At 47.3% G+C, this 21337-nt stretch overlaps 1 protein-coding gene across 5 annotated transcripts in view; it reads left to right on the forward strand.

Moving 5' to 3' along the window:
• Positions 1-21337, forward strand: part of GPR20 (G protein-coupled receptor 20) — a 30796-nt gene that overhangs the window by 1488 nt on the left and 7971 nt on the right. For 2 of the 5 annotated variants that reach the window (XM_081012759.1, XM_081012760.1), the window contains exon 2: positions 14318-14527. The gene's annotated coding sequence lies outside the window, so the exon portion shown is untranslated. Of the gene's footprint in view, positions 1-123; positions 259-7302; positions 7380-14317; positions 14528-21337 lie in introns of those variants that run through there. The other 3 variants (XM_081012762.1, XM_081012763.1, XM_081012761.1) reach the window with 3 other exon arrangements.

Genomic DNA, 21337 nt, shown 5'->3' on the forward strand with positions numbered 1-21337 from the left:
ATGTGTTGCCCCAGGGTGACAGAGCGTGCCACAAACGTGGATTTCCTGGTGTGCATTTCATAGAATTGTAGAATTGCAAAGTCAGAAGGGACCATAAGGCTCGTCTTGCCCTTTGCAATGCAGGAATATTTTGCCCAACGTGGGATTCGAACTCACGATACCAAGATGAAGAGTCTCGTGCTCGACCAATTGAGCTTTCTGTGAAATATTGGCAGTCTGGAGGCCCTCATCCTCTGCTGTGTATTTTCATCATTTAAGGTACAAAGGACTAGTAGGAAGGTATCTGAATCACTAAACCACTGGTGTGTGAGACAGCAAAGCTGGGGAACATCCATTAAACTTGCTGTGTGCACCGTGAAGTGGAAAAGATTTACTCGAGCAGAAAGCTGTTGGAGATCAGATCACGAGAAAAGTGCAGTGAGGAGAACATCGCTGTGTCTTGCGCCCTAATTCCTGAATCGATTCAGCTTAAGAACTGAGGTTGCTACTTGGGTCTCATAAGAAGACAGGGGTTTTTTTCAGTGAAAAGGAATTGTGAACGGATTGCAATTTTTATCATTGCCACTGTTACTGAAAGTAGAAGGACATAGAGTCTTGCAGAAGGTTAAAGGTAAATACATTGCAAAAAATAGATTGCGGTGTAAGCTTTCGCAGCCTACAAGATCGCACCAGATCCATGGAGTGTTATCCTGGGTTATGGGTTGTGGGGGTGTTAAAATGTGAATTACAATACATCAAGCGTTTCTGCACTTCTGGAACTCCCTGCCTATTGATATCAGGCACTGAGCTCATTTTGGCACCTATTCAAAATATTTTTGCTTAGATAAGCCTGCCCACAAACCTATATTAATCCTACAGCTCAGGACAGCAATACCTTAAGGACCACCTTTCTCCATATAAACCTACCTGGACCCTGAGACATTGTGGAAGTGGGGATTTTTGGGTTGTTTTTTGTTTTTATTATGTATCTTGTTTTCTTTTATATTTGAGTTCTGTGTTGTTAACCACCCAGAGATCTATGGGTACAGGACGTTATAAACATTTAATTAAATAATAATAATAATATATGACTCATGGACTGAGCCAAAACAAATTTAGGCTTACCAACACTAGGATGCCTTTGTCAACAGGAACTGTCTTGTGAATGACAATTGCTAAGTGTGTACACATCCCTGTTTGTACTGTTTTGGATTTCATTTCGCTCTGACCTCACTTTTTACAACCGCTCCTCCCCCCCGCCCAAAACCCATGTGTTTTACATTCTTATGACTCAGGATAACGCTCTGTGCGTCTGGTGGGACTGCAAAACGTGAATACTCATGCTATAATAAATAGTTTCCTCTTTAACATCCCAGAAAACATTTTCACATTCATTTGCTGCAAAAAAACCTTAACACTCCTGTAAAAATTAGAAGATAGTTGGTGTTTGTTGACTAAAAGCATAGCTGTCAACTTTTCCCTTTTCTGGCAAGGAATCCTCTTCAGAATAAGGGAATTTCTTTTTTAAAAAAGGGAAATGTTGACAGCTGTGACTAGAAGATTAAGCAGAATCTGTCTTATACACTCCAGATGTTACAACCAACACTTTGGAGTGTGACTGAAGGCGTCTGAGGAAGTCTGAGTACTGTTTATGGCTTTTCTTTAAGTTCACTTATTTCATTATTCACCTATTTCTGTAGCACTATTCCTATGCAACAGCAAGACATCATTCAATAACAATTTGGCATAAACTAGCATTCACTAGGTCGCTGGCAAATAAGTTAAAAAGAAACCAGCTGCTGCTGGTGGTTGTGGTTGCTATCATCGTCGTTGCATGCGACACATAAGATAAGTTATATAATAATAATAATAATAATAATAATAATAATAATAATAATTTATTTATACCCCGTCCATCTGGCTGGGTTTCCCCAGCCACCCTGGGGGGTTTCCAACACAATATTAAAATACAATAATGCATCAAACATTAAAAGCTTCCCTAAACAGGGCTGCCTTCAGATGTCGTCTAAAAGTCTGGGAGTTGTTGCTCTCTTTGACATCTGGTGGGAGGGCGTTCCACGGGGCAGGCGCCACCACCGAGAAGGCCCTCTTGCCTGGTTCCCTGTAACTTGGCTTCTCGCAGTGATGGAACCGCCAGAAGGCCCTTGGCGCTGGACCTCAGTGTCCGGGTAGATCGATGGGGGTAGAGACACTCCTTCAGTTGCCATATTTCAAAAAGTTAAAAACCAGGACACCCCAAAAGTTGGAAGTAGGAAGACCTGCAATTTTTCAGTTTACGTGCCAAAGATCCAGGACAAACCAGACGTCCCCCCGGACGTCACTTCCACCTTTGAAATCCCGGTAATGTCCAGGAATGGTAGCCCTAAGAAAAAACCCATTCTGCATTTGTAAGAATTCAATTGTGTAGTGTAGCAGGACCTACCCTTTGGAACTCCCTGCCTATTGATATTCATCTATTTGTTGTTGTTGTTGTTTAGTCGTTTAGTCGTGTCCAACTCTTCATGACCCCATGGACCAGAGCACGCCAGGTACTCCTGTCTTCCACTGGCTCCCGCAGTTTGGTCAAACTCATGTTGGTCTCTTTGAGAACACTGTCCAACCATCTCGCCCTCTGTCATCCCCTTCTCCTTGTGCCCTCCATCTTTCCCATCATCAGGGTCTTTTCCAGGGAGTCTTCTCTTCTCATGAGCGGGCCAAAGTATTGGAGTCTCAGCTTCAGGATCTGTCCTTCCAGTGAGTACTCAGGACTGATTTCCTTCAGAATGGAGAGGTTTGATCTTCTTGCAGTCCATGGGACTCTCAAGAGTCTCCTCCAGCACCAGAATTCAAAAGCATCAATTCTTCGGCGATCAGCCTTCTTTATGGTCCAGCTCTCACTTCCATACATCACTACTGGGAAAACCATAGCTTTAACTATACGGGCCTTTGTTGGCAAGGTGATGTCTCTGCTTTTTAAGATGCTGTCTAGGTTTGTCATTTGCTGCCTGCCAAACCTATATATCCAGGCTTTGGGACCCTGCCCAGCCCACACATACCTCTGGCCCTGTGCTGCACTCCCCTCGAGTGATTTTTACCTAGCTGCAACATGCTTTGAATGCTGAAGAGGATATTATTATTATTATTATTATTATTATTATTATTATTATTATTATTTTTAGTCTTTCTCCTGTCTGGCCTTGTTCATAGTAGGAAGACATTCAACCACACGTACTGAGGAAAACTCCCTCAGTACCACACAGCCAATCAGAGCACATGTTACCTCAGTGAGCATCATGGCACTCTGATGGGTCGTTAAGCAACACCTCCTCCACTCTCTCATTGGTGGACTAACTGTCAAGAGAATTAACCCTTTGGTTACTAACTGAATGGTCCTTGATACTGTAATTCCAGCACACAAACTCTTGCTTGGCTGGATGGTGGTATGTCAGACTACACCCATTTTTGCTACACTCCCCACTGATAAGTGCCCCCAGAAAGGTTTCCCAATGGGAAATGTGGAAATGTGGCCCTCAGTGTGAAAAAGCTTCCCACAAACATCCGTCAACACAAGAACTATTTTTCTGATAAACTTTACTAGGAAGATAGTGACAGTTCTGGCAAGAGTTTGTTTCCCAATTGCATGTGTGCTGGCTGGTTGTCTTATGTTGCCTGTTTTTTTCCATCTTTACTGCTTTAATCTTCTTTTTCTGCAACCGAGGAGTGACTAGCAAGATTTATAGATAAATAGAATAATCATATGAGAAATATGAGAGTGTGCCCTACTTTCACACAGAGATCGTGGCTGGCATTTGTGACTAAGTATCTCCGGTTCACAAATGCACCTACATGGTGACTTGAGGTCGCAGTCCATGTAGACTCAGCATCTGAATGTGTGAACCAACTCTGTTGCAAAGCAGTTGGCTGAAGTGGAAGCCCTGGTAGCAAGGGTCAGGGATTATGAGAGGTTACTGGGTGGGCTTAGGTAATCTTTCATAATACAATTTTTGGCCCCTATGCGAGCCCAAAATTTGGCACCCCTAAATGGATCTTCTCCATTATGGATCTTCTCAATTTTGTACCCCTTTGGCTCGGCCTCCTGTGTGGAGGAACCACCAAAACTGCGCTAAATCCAGCTCTGGAGATTATAATCCAGCAACATCTCAAGGGCAACAGGTTGTCTAGGCTTGGTATGCGCTATCTAGGAAATAAGAATGGAATCTTATCCCAACACACAACAGTTTGCTCTGTATTTGAAGGTCTGGCTGGCCAGCGTTTTGTCCCATCTTCCTCTGAAAGTATTTCCATTCTCTTGAGAGCCAGTGTAGTGTAGTGGTTAAGAGTGGTAGACTCGTAATCTGGTGAACCGGGTTCAATTCCTCGCTCCTCCACATGCAGCTGCTGGGTGACCTTGGGCTAGTCACACTTCTCTGAAGTCTCTCAGCCCCACTCACCTCACAGAGTGTTTGTTGTGGGGGAGGAAGGGAAAGGAGAATGTTAGCCACTTTGAGACTCCTTCGGGTAGTGATAAAGCGGGATATCAAATCCAAACTCTTCTTCCTCTCCAAGCTGCTTACCTCAAAACCCATCATAGGACAGGAAAAAATGAAATCTTGTCACTCGTGAAGGAAACTGAGCGCCTGACCAGGCATAATTCCACAACTTTGGATCTTTCTTCTCCCAAAGATGTCCCACAAGGCAGTGGATACAAATTTTCCCTCTGGGTTTACTCCCAACTGAGTATTGCCACAAGGCAGAGGAGGTTTAGAGATTCAGGGTTTTCCTTCTCCTAGATGGACTCCTTTCCCAAATTAATGAGCCCCATCTTCCCCTCACTTCCCTCTACAGCACGTGTAGAAAATAATGATAATAATAATAATAATAATAATAATAATAATAATAATAATAACAACAATAATTTATTCATACCCCCGCCCATCTGGCTGGGCTTCCAACAAAATATTAAAATACTGTAATACATCAAACATTAAAAGCTTCCCTAAAAAGGGCTGCCTTCAGATCTCTTCTAAAAGTCTGGTAGTTGCTGTTCTCTTTGACATCTGGTTGGAGGGCGTTCCTCAGGGCGGGTGCCACCACCGAGAAGGCCCTCTGCCTAGTTCCCTGTAGCTTCACTTCTCGCAGGGAGGGAACTGCCAGAAGGCCCTCGGCGCTGGACCTCAGTGTACAGGTAGAACGATGGGGGTGGAGACACTCCTTCAGATATACTGTACCGAGGCCATTTAGGGCTTTAAAGGTCAGCACCAACACTTTGAATTGTGCTCGGAAACGTACTGGGAGCCAGTGTAGGTCTTTCAAGGTTGGTGTTATATGGTCTCGGCGGCCGCTCCCAGTCACCAGTCTAGCTGCTGCATTCTGGATTAGTTGTAGTTTCCGGGTCAGCTTCAAAGGTAGCCCCATGTAGAGCGCATTGCAGTACTCCAAATGTCTTCTTGACCAATGGATCCACCATTGGTCTCATCCATTTGAACTGCCAGAGCCTTGTCTTCACGTGCACGGAAAGTCCCTAACTGACTGAGGGTTTGAGACCCGTCGGCTACCCTCACCTGCTTTAGCCAGCCAGTTAAAGCCATTTCCTGGATTGTGGTCATTGTCGTACGCTGACAGCTTCTAGGAGCCACAGGTGAGAGCTGAGTTCAGGGTGGGGACCAAAGGTGGACAATGACTTGTCCCCCACCAGAGGTGCTGAATAGGGCAGGCTCTGAAAACACGCATATCAGGTGTCAAAGTGAAGAGGTCAGCCTTCAGCTTTTGTCAACAGCTGTATAGTGAAGAAGCCAGACTCACCTCTGTGAAGAGGGAATTCCACAACTTGAGGGCTACCACAGAGCTTGTCTTTCCCCTCTGGGCCACGACCACCACCCTGAACTTATGAGGGTGGCGGAACTAGCAAGAGCACATGTGATGGCCTGGGATTCGGACTCAGATACTGAACCTGAGGGATCCCAGCCTACACAGGATTCCCTGCCTCCAGAACCAGCTGAGTCGGGGCTGGGGCATGAGCCTGAAGGGTCCTCACCTGTGCTGGGTCCTCAGGTGCAGGCACCAGCTGAGTCTATTTTGGCTCCTGAGGTGATGGAGGACCCATTGCCTGCAGGTGCTCCACTCTCAGCCCCATCAGAGGAAGCTGAGGTTGCCTCTGGGTCCGGTAACCCTCCAGCCTCTCCTGAGCTGCAGAGACTCAGGGCAGAGAGGCAGAGGGAACTAAGTTCCCGCAGGAGGAATGTTCTCCTCCAGGCCAGGAGAGGCAAGTCACCAGAGGATCGGGGCCACCCTATGCCTCAGGGCAGATAAAAGCTGGCCAGCCCCAGTCCCAAGTTGCGGGAGTAACAGTGTTGGTTGCTAGTTCCTGCCTGAGCTCCTGACCCGCCCTGGCTCCCTGCTTGCATGCCTGTTCCTGACTTCACCCAACTCCCTGACCTGCACCCAGCTTCAGCTACTACAGGCGGCCTCTATGTTGCACCTTGACCACAGACCAGACTTGGACCTCGCCTCTCGGGTAACCCATGGGACCAGCACAGCACATTTCTTTCAATGGATTAATTGAACCAATTAGTTCGCCCAGTATATCAGCCCTGCATACAACGTGGGTGGCATGAATAGACCAGGCGGTAAAAAAAAAGTTAAAAAGGACTACTGGATGGTTAAATCCAGTCAAAGGCGACTATGGGGTTGTGGTGCTCATCTCAATTTCAGGCTGAAGTAGCCAGCGTTTGTCCACAGACAGATTTCTAGTTGATGTGGCCAGCATGACTAAACTGCTTCTGGAGCAACGGGATACTGTGATGATTGCCAGGGCGCACGGAAACGCCATTTACCTTCCCGCCGCAGCAGCACCTATTTATTGACTTGCACTATGTGGGACACGGGTGGTGCTGTGGGTTAAACCACAGAGCCTAGGACTTGCTGATCAGAAAGTCAGCGGTTCGAATCCCCACGACAGGGTGAGCTCCCGTTGCTCGGTCCATGCTCCTGCCAACCTAGCAGTTCGAAAGCACCTCAAAGTGCAAGTAGATAAATAGGTACCGCTCCGGCAGGAAGGTAAACGGCGTTTCCGTGCACTGCTCTGGTTCGCCAGAAGCGGCTTAGTCATGCTGGCCACATGACCCGGAAGCTGTACGCCGACTCCCTCAGCCAATAAAGCGAGATGAGCGCCGCAACTCCAGAGTCAGGCATGACTGGACCTAATGGTCAGGTGTCCCTTTACCTTTTATGTGTGCTTTCGAATTGCTAGGTTGGCAGGAGCTGGGACAGAGCAATGAGAGCTCACCCCATCACAGGGATTCAAACCACTGACCTTCCAATTCACAAGCCGAAGAGGCTTAGTGGTTTAGACTACAGCGACACCTGTGTCCATAGACCAGGCGGTCCTCAGTCTGGGAAAGGTACATTCTCTCTCTCTCTCTCTCTCTCTCTCTCTCTCTCTCTCTCTCTTTGTCTCTCTCTCTCTCTCTCTCTCTCTCTCACACACACACACACACTGCCTTATGACATCTCCAAGACACTGCTGGATATGACTCTGTTTCAGTCAAGCAGGAGGAAATGTATTTTAAGCCCTATCAGTCATTTCTCTGGGAAGCTATTATTGCCGGCGACCATGCTCCAACAGCAGCTCGCTTCTGCCCCTCAAAGGCTCCTCCACGGTTCCCACCCGGCCCTGGGAGCTGCGGGCAGATCAGGAGTCTCTGTCTCCTCCCACATGCCTGGCATCTGTCAGGCAAGATAGCCTGGGAATCCTGCCTTCCTTTGGCAGAGCCTCAACAGCCAGCTTGAAGCCGCGCAGCTGTTCATCACCCGATGCACAAATCCTTTCTAAAGGACTTCAGGAGGACTACATGGGGGCAGTGGTGCTGTCTTCACCAGGCCAGGTGTGGTGATCGCACAGGGTCCCCGGACATTTAACAGTCTATTGATCCCTGTGCCACCACTCTGATCACTTCCCCGCTGCCACCAACCCGTTACTCTCTAGTAAAACACTGAGTCCATCCAGTTGTTAAAAGTGAATCAAAAATGCAAGTTTATTTTACAAACATAGACAAGTTTATGGTTTCACAGATAATATTCCTGTCAGTTTCTTAACTATAGTTTCTTTACCAGCCTTTTGTTGTTTAGTCGTTTAGTTTTGTCCGACTCTCCGTGACCCCATGGACCAGAGCACGCCAGGCATTCCTGTCTTCCACTGCCTCCCGCAGTTTGGTCAAACTCATGCTGGTAGCTTAGAGAACACTGTCCAACCATCTCGTTCTCTGTCGTCCCCTTCTCCTTGTGCCCTCCATCTTTCCCAGCATCAGGGTCTTTTCCAGGGAGTCTTCTCTTCTCATGAGGTGGCCAAAGTATTGGAGTCTCAGCTTCAGGATCTGTCCTTCCAGTGAGCACTCAGGGCTGATTTCCTTCAGAATGGAGAGGTTTGATCTTCTTGCAGTCGATGGGACTCTCAAGAGTCTCCTCCAGCACCATAATTCAAAAGCATCGATTCTTCGGCGATCAGCCTTCTTTATGGTCCAGCTTTCACTTCTATACATCACTACTGGGAAAACTATAGCTTTAACTATACGGACCTTTGTTAGCAAGGTGATGTCTTCTTCCTAATACCTTCTGACTGATTATCTCAACTGTTTGACTGACACCTTTTAACAAATTCTCTCCCTCTCTCACACCAGACTAGCCCAACCTACAGACTTATATTCCCTCTCTCGTCTAACTCCAGACTGTCTTCTCAACCACTCAAACTCTAACTCTTCTTAACAAATTATCCCTGTGCTTAAACCTTATACACAGTTAACTCTGCCCCTTGGGTTCCCATTGGTTAGTCATTTTACAATTAGTTAACCCTTTCCCTATGAACCCGGTATGATGTCCCACACATAGGAGGGCAAACGCCACAGCAGGACTTTGGGGGCAGAAGTCCAGACTCAAGCAGAATGAGAAGAAAGGTCCCCAGCAGCAGTGGCTGGTGCCCATTGGCGTTGGTGGGGCAGAAGGCAAGGAGGACCACAGTAGGTAGAACAAGAGCTCATTCTAGTTTTGTCCCCATCTTTCTCCCAGCTGAGTTCAGCTGAGACTGGGGAGGAGAACGCTAGCAGCCTGGGCCACATCCTGGGCTGATTGGAAGCCAGAAGGTGAGCAGGAGGGGGGCTAGCTAAGTGTAGATTGAAGTTGAAGGGCCATTTTCCCACCATGATTTTTTTTTAATCAATAAATTTTTATTATTTTCTTTACATATTCTTTCATACAATACTTTAGTCAACACAAAACCATTTTAGCTCTGCCAAGCTTGTGACTTCCCTCCCTCTCTTCAGTTGGTTGTTGTTGTTGTTGTTTAGTCGTTTAGTCGTGTCCGACTCTTCGTGACCCCATGGACCAGAGCACGCCAGGCACTCCTGTCTTCCACTGCCTCCCGCAGTTTGGTCAAACTCATGCTGGTAGCTTCGAGAACACTGTCCAACCATCTCGTCCTCTGTCGTCCCCTTCTCCTTGTGCCCTCCATCTTTCCCAACATCAGGGTCTTTTCCAGGGAGTCTTCTCTTCTCATGAGGTGGCCAAAGTCTTGGAGCCTCAGCTTTAGGATCTGTCCTTCCAGTGAGCACTCAGGGCTGATTTCCTTCAGAATGGATAGGTTTGATCTTCTTGCAGTCCATGGGACTCTCAAGAGTCTCCTCCAGCACCATAATTCAAAAGCATCCATTCTTCGGCAATCAGCCTTCTTTATGATCCAGCTTTCACTTCCATACATCACTACAGTGGTACCGCAGGTTAAGAACCTTTATTCCATAATTTTATCCATGCAGCCAATTCAATGTTGTCATTTTCCCTACCTTGAATTGTGTGCAAGGCATTTTGAGGATAACATCACTTTCTCTGGATTCCAGAATTGAAGCATTTTGAGGATAACTTTCACTTTCTCACTTTCTCTGGATTCCAGAATTGAAGCAGGTCCTTCCGTCCGGAGCTGTGTTGTGTGAGTTTCTGCTGTTACAGCTTTGGGATGTGGGTGAGGTACCAGCATGACTAAGCCGCTTCTGGCGAACCAGAGCAGCGCATGGAAACACCGTTTACCTTCCCGCCGGAGTGGTACCTATTGATCTACTTGCACTTTGACGTGCTTTCAAACTGCTAGGTTGGCAGGAACAGGGACCGAGCAACAGGAGCTCACCCCATCGCAGGGATTCGAACCGCCGACCTTCTGATCGGCAAGTCCTAGGCTCTGTGGTTTAACCCACAGCGCCACCCTCGTCCCTATTATTTAAGGATCTTTAAAAACCCTGCTCTTTACTGCTGAAGTGGAGCAAATGGCAATTCATGGATAACCTGAATTGCTGTTCCGATTCAGCATTAAAGAGCAGTATTTCCAAGGAAAGGAAAGAAAAAACACTCAGGTGCAGAGCTTGAAAACATGGACCTGTGCTTAGAAAGTACAGGACAGAAAGTAAGTGTCGATGAGCCCATAGTTGAGAACGAAGTCTTCCTTTTTTGTATAAGCTTTCCAGGGGCAGACGGCTGGAGACAGGAAGAAGGACATTTCTTCTGTCCTCCGTTTGCACTGGGAAATCAAGTGAGGACAGCGAAACGCCTGGGGGCTGTTAGCACAGCATTAGTTCCAGTAGCAGCAATTTGATAAATGGATTTCCATGCATCGGAATTGGTTGGGTAAACAGACTCCGTCCTTAGCTGCCTCTGGAGCTCATAGCAAGAGGGAGCCCTCAGTGACACCAATTAAGACGAACGAGAGCCCTTGGGTTTCCTTCCGTGAGGAGTGGACCACAACAACATCCCAGCCGGGCATATTTATGGCTCGTCGTAACGAAAAAGCAAGACGGAACTTGTGGGAATAAGTGACGCAACGCCACAGATCGGGGCTGCCCAACTTTGGACATGGCTGCAACAAATTGCTTCTGTAGGGTGTTCCACAGAACACTTTGCCATCCGGATCTCACAGAAGCTGAGAGTCAAGAGGTCGGTGGACTGTTTTGAATCAGGCACAACATTGTCTTTTTTATATTGAGTCAGGCCTGTGGAACTCAGGGCTGTTGGTGACTCTCTGAGATCTGAATTTCTGAGAACTTGAAAGAGAGACTTTCTGGTTCCAACCCTGTAAAATACTGTATTTTTTGCTCCATAAGGCACGCCTGATAAGGCGCACCTGAGCAGCTCTGGGGTAGCCCACGAAGCCTCTGCAGGGCAGCGGGATGAAGGCTCCCCGCTGCCCTGCGGAGGCTTTGCGCCGCTAAGGCAGAAGCTAAAACAGCTAGAGGGAGCGCTGCGCAGCCCTCTCTCTAGCTGTTCTGGCTTCTGGGGTAGCCCGTGAAGCCTCCGCAGGGCAGCAGCGAGCCTTCATCCCGCTGCCCTGCAGAGGCTTCGTGGGCTACCCCAGAGCTGCTCAGGAGCTTATCGGGGCTGGCGGGGGAAGCTCTGGGAGTATTCCCCACCTCCCACAAAAGCCCACAGGAGCTGCACACCCTTTAAGGAGCGTGCGGCTCTTCAGGCTTTTTTACAAGGTGGGAGGAGGGACTGATGCGGCCAGTCAGTCCCTTCTCCCTCCCGGGGAAAAGCCTGCAAGAGCTGCACGGAGCTTGTGTGCGGCTCTTGGGGGCTTTTCCCGCCTGCCTCCCCCCTGCATTTGCTCCATAAGACGCACACACATTTTCCCTTGTTTTTTAGGAGGGAAAAAGTGTGTCTTATGGAGCAAAAAATATGGTAGTGTTACGAGTCTGGGGGAATTCCATTGCTGAAGGAGCGAGGCAAGTTTCTTAGTGACTTAACGGGCCCTAAGTATGTTAAAAAGCAAAGACGTCACCTTGTCGACAAAGGTCCGTAAAGCTATAAATCCACAAAGAGATCATCAGAGGATATGGGGGCAGCGCTGATGAAGTCTAGCTGTTTCCTCTTTCCATCAAAAGCAGGTGGAGCAGAAAAGGAATAATGGACCAGAAAGGGAATAAACTGAAGCTCCTTTCCTACAATACAGAGATACTTACAGCAGCTGTTTCATTGGCTGCAGAGGTAGTAAATATATCTGTCCTGGAAAGGGGTGCACACTGTCGTGGACTGGTTGGGTGCAGAGGAAAGTTCGGAGGAACCAGCTGGGGAACCCCGAGGAAAGAAGGCTCAGAGCCTGGGGAGTGGTGGTGGGAAGACAATGAGTGGGCAGAGGGAGAAGACAGGGAGGTGGTGTCGGGAGCTGAAGGGGTAACAGGGTTTAGTGAGCAGGGAGAGTCTGTGGCAGAGAGCAGTCCAGAATCAGAGGCAGAAGCTAAAGCAGGCGAGGGAGAGGAGGGAAGTGAAGATGCAGAAATGAATTAGTCTGTTGAAGAGTCATGGGTGTCTCCCCCTCCTCCCGTACCCACCTTGTCTCCCGGCACCAGAAGAGGCCTGAAAAGGGTGCAGGAGAGATGGCTGCCTGCCGGCGCAGTCTATGATTGCCCACTGGGAATGAGCTGCTGTGCTCATTAGGAATGACACTCAACCAAGTCTGTGAAGATCGTGTTTCGGCTAATAGTCAATGTCAACTTTGGACTGTGTTATTACTGACCAGTACAGTCACATCACGGGACAGTGGTGGCGCTATGGGTTAAACCACAGAGCCTAGGACTTGCCAATCAGAAGGTCAGCGGTTCGAATCCCCGCGACAGGGTGAGCTCCCATTGCTCGGTCCCTGCTCCTGCCAACCTAGCAGTTCGAAATCACGTAAATGTGCAAGTAGATAAATAGGTACCGCTCTGGCGGGAAGGTAAACGGCGTTTCCATGCACTACAGTGGTACCTCAGGTTACATTCACTTCAGGTTACATAGGCTTCAGGTTACAGGCTCTGCTAACCCAGAAATAGTACCTCGGGTTAAGAACTTTGCTTCAGGATGAGAACAGAAATTGTGCTCCGGCAGCGTGGCAGCAGCAGGAGGCCCCATTAGCTAAAGTGGTGCTTCAGGTTAAGAACTGTTTCAGGTTAAGAGTGGACCTCTGGAATGAATTAAGTACTTAACCTGAGGTACCACTGTACTCTGGTTCGCCAGAAGCAGCTTACTTATGCTGGCCACATGACCCGGAAGCTGTATGCCGGCTCCCTCGGCCAATAAAGCGAGATGAGCGCCGCAACCCCAGAGTTGGTCACGACTGGACCTAATAGTCAGGGGTCCCTTTACCTTTTACAGTCGCACCACACAGACACACACACACACACACAGAGAGAGAGAGAGACTGTTTTAGAGTGCTTGTGAATGCACAGACAGTACTGTGACTAAAAACTCTTTCTTCCAAGGCTGGGTATCCCAGCAATGCCCCTTCCTGGGAAACAAGAACCTCACTATTGTTTTGCATGTCCTACTAACTTCTTGTCTTGACTTCTGTGATGTGATCTATATGAGATTGCCCTTGGAGACAGTTCAGGAACTTTGGCAACACCCATTTAAAGGACATGGCTTCCCTCAAAACATCCTGGGAGCTTTAGTTTGTTAAGGGTGCTGGGAATTGTAGCTGTGTGAAGGATAAATTGCATCTCCTAGGATTATTTGGGGGAAGCCAGGACTGTAAAAACAATGTAAGGTGGTGATGTGACTTGCAGCAATTTGACAAAATGGCTCTCATGCTGAGCTGAGCACACATGACACCAGTTTTTAAAGAATCCCACTGGTTAGCATTTAGTTTCCAGGCTGGACTCAAAGTGTTTGCTTTAAAAAAGAAAGAGGTGATGGATTCAGGATAGTTGAGAGAACATATTCCCCCAAATACCCTCTGCAGTGAGAGCTGCTTTTTTATATGCTGTGATCTTTTTATGTGAACCGCCCTGAGACCTCCAGGTATAGGGCGGTTTATAAATAAAAATAAATATAATAACACCATCTGAGATGAGATTCACTTCAGTTCTTCCAGAACAGAAGCCTTTTTAGTGGTGGCCCCGTTGGTCTCCCAGCCCTGTCTCACTCGCCCATTCAGAAAAACCAGAAGCACATTCTTCTTTTCCAGTCGCCTTTGTGTTGCTGGAATCTAGATTTTAAGCCTTGCCTTCCTTTTTATATTGTGTGTGTGTGTGTGGATTCTAGATTAATGTTTATTGGGTTTTAGCTTAGTATCTCTCTGTCTCTCTAAGCCACCTTGAACATATTCGCTCACAAGCAAAGGGACACAGAGGGTTCCTCCCCCCCACATCTTGGCCCGGAATAAATAAATAAATAAATAGAGCCACCCCGCAAGGCTTAAATACTCAGCAAGTCCCATGCCACTTCATAAATTTCCAAGAGATTTGAGGCAGCGAGCCAGGAGCTTGCAAAGCAGTTTGGACTACAGACAGAAGACAAGGAGTTTCATTTTTCCCCCTCTTTCTCTTTTCAGTTTCCAGTGCCTGTTCCGCACTCCGCTGCCTGTCTTTGCGTCCAACGCTATATTTAGAAGGAGGAGGGAGAAAGAAAGAAAGAAAGAAAGAAAGAAAGAAAGAAAGAAAGAAAGAAAGAAAGAAAGAATTTTTTTTTCTTCTTCTGGAGGCATTACTTTTCATTCGGAATATCTCCCAAGCATCTTGAATGAAAAGCACCAATTCCATAGGTAAGAATTTATTCTTGTTTTTACTGTCTCTGCTTCTCCGCAGCCCAGACTGCATGGACACTGGACTTTTAAAGCACACATCCCCTCACCCCAAAGAACCCTGGTAGCTGTAGTTAGTGCTGTGCTGAGAACTGCAGCTTTGTGGGGGAGAACTACAGTTCCCAGAATCCTTTGGTTGGGGGAAAGAATGTCCTCATCTGACCCTGGTCAGGGACCTCTACTATCTTTCACTCTTGCTTTCTGTTTCCCATCTAAGAAATGACTTCTGGTTTTAATTTGACATTTCCCCCACCGAAAAGGGAAATATACAATAGATATATAATACTGCAAATGAACGTCACTAGTGTTTGGTTACTAGCTGAACCCAGCTTCCCTTTGAAATCCACAATTCTCCAAATTTCCCAACGCAGTTCCCCAACTCCAAAATGTGTATAACAGGGTATATGCAGAAAAAATGTGTTATGTTAGCAATAGTAATATGCAAAAAATGTATTATATTAGTGAAAGCCACATGCAGAAAGGTGTTTCACGATGTGCAGATCAGGTAAACCAAATTTCTTCCCCATCTCTAGCTGAAGAGAGGTTCTGCAAGTCACAGCAGACTAGTGGGGGCTGATGGTTTGATTTTATCCACAGTAGCCTATGTGTGTTGAATCCCTTCTAGAATCCCATGTGAAGCTCCCAGGGGCTCCACAAACCTCTCACCTTGACAAGAAGCATCATCATAACACAGCCTGTGGACAAGACCCTTTTTACTTTTAAACCCTGGTCCCCATGCCAGCTGCTCCCCTTCAGTATCCCTTAGCAAAGCTTTCTCTAGGGAGCCAACCAGAATCCAGAAGTAAGTTTTTGTGCAGATCCTCCATCCACGAGCCAGTCAGGGACCCAACCAGATGGGTCATGCAAGGAAGATGGTTTAGAGTTGCAAATTAGACAGCCACTTCCAGAACAGCCTTGCACCTGCATGTGGAGGAGAACATGCATATTATTATTATTATTATTATTATTATTATTATTATTACCCCACCCATTTGGCTGGGTTTCCCCAACCACTCTGGGCAGCTTCCAGCAGAATATAAAAACATAATAAAATGTCAAACGTAAAAGAATTCCTAATACTGGACTACCTTCAAATATCTTCTAAAACATGTGTACAGTGGTACCTCAGGTTAAGAACTTACCATAATTCGTTCTGGAGGTTCGTTCTTAGCCTGAAACTGTTCTTAACCTGAAGCACCACTTTAGCTAATGGGACCTCCTGCTGCCGCCACGCTGCCTCATGATTTCTGCTCTCATCCTGAAGCAAAGTTCTTAACCCGAGGTACTATTTCTGGGTTAGCGTAGTCTGTAACCTGAAGTGTCTGTAACCTGAAGCGTATGTAACCCGAGGTACCACTGTAGTTCTTTATCTCCTTGACACCTGATGGGAGGGCTCTACCACCAAGAAGGCCCTTTGCCTGGTTCCCTTTAGCTTCACTTCTAGCAGTGAGGGAACCACCAGAAGACCCTCAGAGCTGGACCTCAGTGTCCGGGCAGAACGATGGGGGTGGAGACGCTCCTTCAGGTCTACTGAACTGAGGCCGTTCAGGGCTTTAAAGGTCAGCACCAACACTTTGAATTGTGCGTACATGGAGTCAGTGAAGATCCTTTAGAACCAGTGTGATATGGTCCACAGTCACCAGTCTTGCTGCCGCATTCTGGATTGGTTGTAGTTTCCAAGTCACCTTCCAAGGTTCCCTCCCCATTGTACACAAACACATGCTGTTGGCTCCTCACCTGTGCACAACCCCATCCAGCCATGAATCTCGTTGAAGGACCATCAGGTAGTCCAACTTAGCAACTAGAAGGGCAGTTGTGATGATTAGTGGGGGAAATCCAAGGATGAAATTGATGGACTATGCAGAGTTAGATAAATTAACAGGAAGGATTCAAAACCTGCGGGACCAGAGATTCTCAGAAGACTGGAGTAAATTTACGAACTATTTGAAAAGCAATTGTGATGAACAGATTATGCTAGTAGGATTGCAAGAAGCTTTGTAAGGTGAACTATTTGAAATATTGCAAGAAAGACTATGAGGAGAATTATTAGTTAAAGATAATTAAATGTAATATAGAAATTAAGAAATGCGTAATTAGTGATAGAGAACCGAAAATCATCAGAGGTGTTGACGGAAGTCTAAAATATTGTATAAGATGAGAAGTTAAGTTGTATGACTGTTGGAATTGATATGTGTGTGTGTGTGTGTGTGTGTGTGTGTGTGTGTGTATACATATATATATATAAGATTTAGTGGGGGGAATCCATGCCTACGTCCTGAGGTTCTTTGAAGGCTATGAATGTCAATGGAATAATATTATTAGTAATACAGGAAGGTGCCAGCTGTCCAAATCCATGGCATTTCCTGGGAGTTTGGCTTCTGTTGCTGCGGCTGCTGTAAGAGAGGAGGAAGAGGGGTACAGAAGCAGGACTAGTCTGGAATCCTACCCCTGCCTCCAAATACCTGCACTTGGGTGTGCTTGAGATCTTCCATCTTTGGCCTTTGGGGTTGTGTTTTTGCCCTCAAGTGCCCGGCAATGGGTTTTTAGCACATGCCTTGTTGGGACCTTTCCTGGGCACCTGGTGTGCAGGTGCTGGGTGAGGCAGATCTTGGTCCTAGACAAACAGACAGACTGTCAAGGGCATGATCCGCTGCAGGCATTCGGTTTGAAGGGTCACACCATTAATGCTTGTTGTTGTTGTTGTTTAGTCGTGTCCGACTCTTCGTGACCCCATGGACCAGAGCACGCCAGGCACTCTTGCTTCCACTGCGTCCCGCAGTTTGGTCAAACTCATGCTGGTAGCTTCGAGGACACTGTCCAACCATCTCGTCCTCTGTCGTCCCCTTCTCCTTTCCCAACACCAGGGTCTTTTCCAGGGAGTCTTCTCTTCTCATGAGGTGGCCAAAGTCTTGGAGCCTCAGTTTCACGATCTGTCCTTCCAGTGAGCACTCAGGGCTGATTTCCTTCAGAATGGATCGGTTGGATCTTCTTGCAGTCCATGGGATTCTCAAGAGTCTCCTCCAGCACCATAATTCAAAAGCACCAGTTCCTTAGTGATCAGCCTTCTTTATGGTCCAGCTCTCACTTCCATGCATCACTACTGGGAAAACTATAGCTTTAACTATACTATGCTAGCCTGCTCTAAATCTTTCCATCTTTGCCCCCCAGGCAATCAGCTGTGGGTATGTCAGAAACTGCTCAAGCTCAGAGGAACCTGTGGGTGCTGATGTTTGTGTTGTTGTTTCTTAACACAGCAGCCTTGTATCTTTAAGTCAGCAGCCTTGCAGCAACTGCAAAGTGTCCTCTCAAAGCTCAGCCGAGAGGGAGAGAGTGCGTGTGGTGTCTGTAAATCTTCCCCAGTGTCATTTCACCCTTATTAGGCAGTTAACAGTTTTATATAAATAGTACATCTGTCGGGGATTAGCGCGGCAAGAGGATGTTTACAGTGTGTGTATTTGCCACTGTGTCCTTAGAATAAACACCTTTCATTGCACTCAAGGTGACCAGATGTAGTTTGGTGTGAGGGTGGGGACTACCCCCTCCCCCCGCTCAAAGCTGGATTCGGGTAACTCGTCCATATGGCAACAAGCCACGCTCCCCGTTGAATGCCGTGCTACAAAACTGGGAGCACGGAAATTGTTTAAGCATTGCATCGTCTTCCAAAGGGAAGACAGAGGAGGACCAGCAGCTCTTAACTGGGAGATGGAATCTCTTGGTCAAGAGGCCGGGATTCCCTGCACCCAAATTTCTGGGAGAGATGGCTTTCATGCCCTGATGATGGGGATGCCCTGTTGGTGGTTGAAAGACAGTGCTGTATTTATTCTGATGCAAGAGTGAGATGCAGGAGAGGGGGAAAGGAGCCATCTCTTTATAGTTCATGGGTAGGCAAACTAAGGCCCGGGGGCCGGATGCGGCCCAATCGCCTTCTAAATCCAGCCTGCGGATGGTCCGGGAATCAGCGTGTTTTTACATGAGTAGAATGTGTGCCTTTATATAAAATGCATCTTTGGGATTTTTGTGGGGCATAGGAATTTGTTCATTCCCCCACTTCAAATATAGTCCACACACCCCCAAGGTCTGAGGGACAGTGGACCGGCCCCCTGCTGAAAAAAATCGCTGACCCCTGGCGTAGTTAAACTACAGAATTTGGTACCAAAGGATGCAGCACCGAGAACCAGAGTGGTGTACAGTGGTACCTTGGGTTAAGTACTTAATTCATTCCGGAGGTCAGTTCTTAACCTGAAACTGTATTTAACCTGAAGCACCACTTTAGCTAATGGGGCCTCCTGCTGCCGCTGCGCTGCCGGAGCAAGATTTCTGTTCTTATCCTGAAGCAAAGTTCTTAACCCGAGGTAATATGTCTGGGTTAGTGGAGTCTGTAACCTGAAGCGTATGTAACCCGAGGTACCACTATAGTTGTTAAGAGTGGTAGACTCATAATCTGGTGAACCGGGTTCACTTCCCCACTCCTCCACATGCAGCTGCTGGGTGACCTTGGGCTAATAGCCCATCTGGTCCGGCATCCTGTTCTCACCATGGCCAACCAGATGCCTGTGAGAAACCATCAAGCTGGATTCAAGCACAAGAGCATTCTCCTCTTTTGTGGTTTCCAGAAACTGGTACCCAGAAGCAGAGCAGAGCCATCGCGGCCTGTAGGCATCAGTTGCCCTCCCCTCTTCCATGAATTTGTCCAATCCTCTTTTTAAAGCCATCCAAACTGGTCACCATCACTGCCTCTTGGGGGAGTTCCATAGTTGCTGCACTGCGGGGAAACCAGTTCCTTTTATGTGTGTTCTGAATCTTTCAACAACAAAGGGCACTGGGTGTGTGGCAGGAATTTATGTCTAGGTTGGGGGGGGGGGTTGCCCCTCCAGCAGATATCATGCACATGCAGCCCACTACCAAAATCAGCACAATCACTTTTGTGACTTTTGTGATTTGTCCCCACAAAACACTTCATCACAGTTTCTTCTTATCTGTTCAAAGGGCCTTTGCTGCACGATACCAAATGTAATAATTCACTGATAAATGTATCTATGCACTGGCTCACAGGGAAAACTTCAGAAATTCATAGACATGTGAGCTCAGTTACTCAGCAGCCCCTCTGCCTGAGTGATAATCCCTGGCATCCCGATACCTGAGTGCCAGACAGGTAGCCATTCCAGAAATAACAAACCCAGATGAAGACAGAAGGGTGTGATTAACTTGGGTGGGAAACAGGGAAATCTAAATATCTCTTTGGTTACACTTGATGGGTGTTTGGTGGAGGGCAAGGGGAACCATGGGGCAGGGTCCAGGATGCTCAGATTACTGCCCCCAGACCTCCCCTTTCATGATGTAACCATGATGTATGAGTGATGTAGTTTGGGGGGGTGTAACATGGGGATTAGCAGCTAATAAAAGTTTGGGGACTCTTTTGTTCGGGGCTTCCATCTTGTTCCACCTTGTGGCAGGTGGGAGTCCTGTCGCGACAGTCTTCAATAAAGACCAAGCCTACTGGCTGCTGTTTTGCTCTGGTATTCCTGGCTGGTGTCCTTGGTTGTTGTTTTTTTTGTCCAGGGGAGCCATCAGATTTCTCCATTAACAGGTGAGCTTGGATCCATCACCGCCTCTCAGTCTGTCATACCTCGCAGGGTTGTTGGGAGGATAAAATGGAGGAGAGCCATGCAAGTTTTCCTGAGCTTCTTGCAGGGAAGGTGGGATGGGAATGCAGCAAAATAAAAGAATCCATCGACAAATGGTGCCAATAGCAGGAATTATCATTATTATTTATTTATTTATTTATTTATTTATTTTTTATTTATACCCCACCCATCTGGTTGGGTTTCTCCAGCCACTCTGGGCAGCTTCCAACAGAATATTAAAATGCAATAACCTATTAAACATTAAAAGCTTCCCTGAACAGGGCTGCCTTCAGATGTCTTCTAAAAGTCTGGTAGTTGTTGTTCTCTTTGACATCTGGTGGGAGGGCGTTCCACAGGGCAGGTGCCACTACCGAGAAGGTCCCCTGCCTGGTTCCCTGTAACCTCACTTCTCGCAATGAGGGAACTGCCAGAAGGCCCGTGGTGCTGGACCTCAGTGTCCGGGCAGAACGATGGGGGTGGAGACGCTCCTTCAGGTCTACTGGACCGAGGCCATTTAGGGCTTTAAAGGTCAACACCAACACTTTGAATTGTGCTGGGAAACATACTGGGAGCCAATGTAGGTCTTTCAAGAAAGAGATCTGGGTTACTATTGGCTAATGATCAACCTCTCTTTGGGGGGGCAAGGTGTTCCAGTAGGTGGTGGCCATGAGGTTCCAAGTGTTTTTGCGTAAAATGGATGATCTGGACCCATTCTCGTCATAGAACACGAGAACAACCTGCTGGATCAGATCAATGGCCCACCTAGTCCAGTGGCCAACCAGATGCCTGCAGAAATCCAACAAGCAGGATTCATGCACAAGGGCCATCAATAGCTTTCTCCTGTATGAATTTCTCCAATCCTCTTTGGAAGCCATCCAAGTTGGTGACCATCATTGGTGCCTGGCCTGGTTTGGAGACTTAAATCAATAGTACTGTGCTGGGAAGAGATATGTGTCTCCTCCCGCTCTGTGTACTGTGCTCCCTTTTAAGATCCTTCCCTGCTCCCCCAGCCCCACCCATGTATACCTCTACTTTGGGAAGAAAAATCAAGATTTGAAGCTCAATGTGACATATTTAGAGGCCGTCTTGTTTTGGCCCTGAGCTGCTGTCTGACTTTTCCTCCCAAAGCTTGTGATGGGCTTGTGTG

Source organism: Podarcis pityusensis (assembly GCF_964106645.2).
Source record: "Podarcis pityusensis genome assembly, chromosome: 7".
NCBI classification, from domain to species: Eukaryota; Metazoa; Chordata; class Lepidosauria; order Squamata; family Lacertidae; genus Podarcis; species Podarcis pityusensis.